Raw genomic sequence first — 4,199 nt, 5'->3', positions numbered from 1 at the left:
CACGGATGTAAGTGGGATGTGCCCAAGAAGTCCATGTACAACTCATATTGGACGGCACACAGACACCTGTCTGTCTCCAAGGTTCCTGCACATTGAATATCCTATTATCTATAAAAACAGAGGAAAATAGGACAGGGCAGCATTTTTTTCCTTTTTTCCTTTTTTTCTTTTTCTTTTTCATCCTTGTGAAAAATTCGTGTGAGCAGCCTCATGATCTGTAATGGAGCCGTGTGCTGAGCCTGAAATACACGGACCGCACACGGTCTGAAAATACAGCTTTGTGAACAGACCATAATGTATCAGTGAATCTGTCACTAAAGGGGGACACAATTGTTATATAATCTTACTGGCAGTATATGAGATTACTGCTTGATGATATTTCCAGCCTCACACTACAGCGCAGCGAGACGTCCGTCCCCGAGGATGTAAGGACTATATAATCCCAGAATGTCAGTGCTGTATAATGGGGACATTACAGGGAGACGGGTGGGATGTCTTATGGGGGATTTATCTGTGGGGATCAGGTCATAAGGAGCAAAATCCCCCCGCAGCCCAGTAATTATCAGCGGCAGCAGCTTCTGGAATATTCTTATGTCACATTATAACCTTCATGTTTAATTCCTACTAAATCATCTCCTTCTGTTTCAGAAGAAAGAAAGACATTTCTGGGAATCTTCAGGAAATCGTAAGTTATTCTATTACTTTATCAGAGTTATTATATAGTAAATGGTGGGCGGTGTGATGAGTGATGGAGGTGACAGCGGGTGAGGAGGCCGTCACTGACCGGTCACATCTCTACATTGACATCACTGATTCTATAGTGGGATACTGTCTGACGTTTCTGGGGGTCTATAGTGGGGGGCCACAACTCCTCCAGTTAGGGGATTACTGAGCTGACCATGAACTGAGCTTTATGTTGAATCCCTGTGTAGTGAGTGCTTGTAGAGTCCACATCACCTCCTCCTTTAGATTGTAAGCTTTTAGGGTCAGGTCCATCACTGTGAGATGCTATTTTGTCCTGAGTGTCGGGTATTATGGATCATGTTGGTACCAGTTTATAAAGGTTATTACTATTACCACTACACCATGTAGAGTCCATTCCCACAGCGTCCCGGTGACTGTATGATTCCTGCAGCACTCAGTATTACCCGGTATATACAGTCCTTGGTGAGCTCCTGTTCTCAGTCCCCGATGACCAGGGAGTTACCTCTGTGCCCCCTGACTATCATAGGACTTGTGGCCATCAATAAGAGCAGCTGATCGGTAGACGGACGTCTCCTGTATACAGAACCAGACAACATGACGGAACATCCTGATCTTTATGGCTTTAGAAATTAGGTTAAAAGAAAAAATAATTGGTGTTGTCTTTTGTAGGGTAAAAGAAACGTCCACCATTGATGCCAAGAATCCAGAGGTTGACCAAGGAGAAGAGTTACGTGAAGATATTTAGGAAGACCCTCAAGAAGAAAGAGAACTCAAATCCTGAGAGACAATAGAAATTAATGTAATCCTTGTTGACCAATCAGGAGTTCTACAGAACGCAGTGGATGTGTGTGATGTACGAATTCCCACAGTTGGGAGCAACGATCTGTCCGAGCCAAAGAGAAACGGAGATTAATATGTAGATTCATTCTACAGTGTCCTAATTATACATTACTCTTTGTGGAGGAAAGCAAAGGATGACTGCTAATAAGACCGAGTACAGGACTGATGGTGGGCTTAAGCATGAGGCACAACGGTAGCTTGTGGGTTCTAAAGTAATAAGACCGTGTACAGGACTGCTAGTGGGCATCAGTATGAGGGGGCAGCAAGAGATTGTGGGTTCATAAGTAATAAGATGGAGTACAGGACTGCTGGTGGGCTTCAGTATGAGGGGGCAGTGGGAGCTTGTGGGGTCTTAAAGGGGTTTTCCAGTAAAAAATACTATTTATGCCCTATCAGCAGGAAAGCTCATCAATAGTTGATCTGTTGGGGTCTGCCGCTCGAGACCTTGAGTGATCAGCTGTGCGGGTGCATCCTGTCAGCGCCACAATAACACAGAGTCAAAAAAATTGTAGAGAGCGCCACAGGTAGATGTAATCCAGGAATGAAAGTGTAAGATTAGTGACTCAGGTGAATCTTTTCCTCAGTACTCCGATCCTCTGGGTCAAGTAAGAGCAGACTCAAAATTGGTTTTGGCATGATATGTACCCAGGTTAAGTCCAGGTGCTCAGTGCCTCTTCCCTATTGTGACAATATGTATTCAGGTGCTCCACCTGCCCACGTATTGTATGCTGTGTGCATATGTGGAGACAGGTAGGAAGTTAAATAGTAATAATGCGAGGAGAGGGGACTCTGTATTCTGCAGCGGAAGTGTAGTTCAATACTTGTTATTAAAATGTCACTGCTCCTCTCTTCCTCCAAGTAAAATCTCTGCTACCCTATTAAACCACTAAGAGACTATCACTATCGAGCGGTATGTGAGTCTAATGTCCTGCAGCTCATCCCAGTGATGCTCGCTCCTGTACTGGTACACAGGAGTGCGTATCGCTGAAAGCTTGCCGGCGGGGCAGCCGGGAGCTCTCTCCCCCCCGCCTGCCTCCATTCACACTAAGTGGACAGTCATTCACAAGTGAGCGACTCCTATTTACACTGAACGGCACATCGCTCAGTTTTCCGCATGCATCTACACGAGACGATTATCCTTCGAATTCCCGTGGGAGCTCAGGAATTTGAATGATTCTAAACGATAATAACCCTGTGTAAATGAGCCATACAGATGCAGGTCACAAACCACACCCAGTTTCCGCATGATTTGCTGCAGTCTTTAAAGCAATTGTGTAAAAACTGCAGCAACGCCGAAAACATGCGCAAAAACACACATGGTTTTCCCAATGCGTTTTTTTTTCCAGCCATTTAATTGGGGGACACAAACCATGGTTATAAGCTGCTGCCACTAAGAGGTGCAACATTTAACCCTTTCAAATCCAATTTTGGATTCAGGGTTTCCTAAAAGGCTTTCTCTTTTTGCTGTTATACAACAGTGCCATCACACTGGCTAAAGCCAGTGTGTGTGCGCCAGAGAGGCTCCAACAGCAGAGTGGCTGGCAATAGATGGTAAGAATACCCTGTCGGACATCGTCTGACACTAAAGCTGTACAAGCTTCAATCAGAATGTAGGAAGACGTCAGACAGTGGATTGGAAAGGTTTAAGAGTTTTCTGAGAACCCCAATATTAGTTGCAGTGGAGGGACAAAGTACGTAATGAAATAAAAAACATACATGCTCACTTCACACTGTCGTGTTTTCCCGCCACTGCTTACCGCTCTGCCAGTCTTCTATTTACATTACCTGCAGCAGTATCGTAGGTGGTTTACCCATGAGACCACTGCAGCCTATAGCCAGCAGGGACACAATCACTAACATCCCATAAACTTGCAGGTTTACGGATGACCTCCCCTTCTGGCTGGGTGACATCACCTGTCAGATGCTGCTGTTGTGGACCGCCGAAATAGCAGTCCGGCACCACAGTGAGGTTATTACTTTTATATGGTTTTTAGGCATAGGGAACCCAAACCATATAAAAGTAATCGGAAAACAGTTTTAAGAGAAAATTTGAGAAAAAGCAAATCGCTTTTTGGCTCTTATTGCCCCGCAGCCCTCTATGGACAGCTCTACGTTGCCGAGAACAAACTGAGTTTTTTGGCAAAGATCTGTTCTTATCCGTTTAATATCTGATATCCTCCTATCTGAGAACCGGAAAGTAAATGGATTTTTAAAACCGGAAGCTATAAAAAGAGCCTGTTCTGCCCACTTCATGCTGGCAGCTCCTGCACACAATACCTCTTCTGCAGACTGTTTATCCCTCTACCTGGGTTACAGTGATTTCCCTTTGCTATGTGCACCGTTTACTGTCTAATCCAGCTGCAAAGCTTTCAGGATTGCTCTGTCCATGACTGGAAACTCCTACTTGTCCAACTGGTATCCAGTGCTACTCCGTCCACCAGCCAGCTTGAGTATGAGCTATCTAGAGGCCATGACCGGTAAACTCATCCCATCCACCGTGATTGCAGTGTTTCACCTCCAGATAGCCATCTCCCTTTCCAGGATTTCTCAAACTATTGTTTCAGCTATGGGCATTTTCCACTTTATAGGTATAACAGCGGCTTAGTAAACAGACTGACTTCTTTACATGCAAGACGTTCTCAGTTCGAGTCTTC

The 4,199-nt window shown here is 44.9% G+C and overlaps 1 long non-coding RNA gene across 1 annotated transcript; it reads left to right on the top strand.

Annotated features, from left to right (window-relative positions):
* Positions 1–624: 624 nt before the first annotated feature.
* LOC136577085 (uncharacterized) lies at positions 625–3,268 on the top strand. Its single transcript, XR_010786439.1, has 2 exons — positions 625–685; positions 1,375–3,268. It is a non-coding gene; the product is annotated as an uncharacterized lncRNA (long non-coding RNA).
* Positions 3,269–4,199: the final 931 nt, after the last annotated feature.

This window comes from Eleutherodactylus coqui, chromosome 8 (assembly GCF_035609145.1).
Source record: "Eleutherodactylus coqui strain aEleCoq1 chromosome 8, aEleCoq1.hap1, whole genome shotgun sequence".
Classification (NCBI taxonomy): domain Eukaryota; kingdom Metazoa; phylum Chordata; class Amphibia; order Anura; family Eleutherodactylidae; genus Eleutherodactylus; species Eleutherodactylus coqui.
This window is presented reverse-complemented; position numbering and strand designations above follow the sequence as displayed.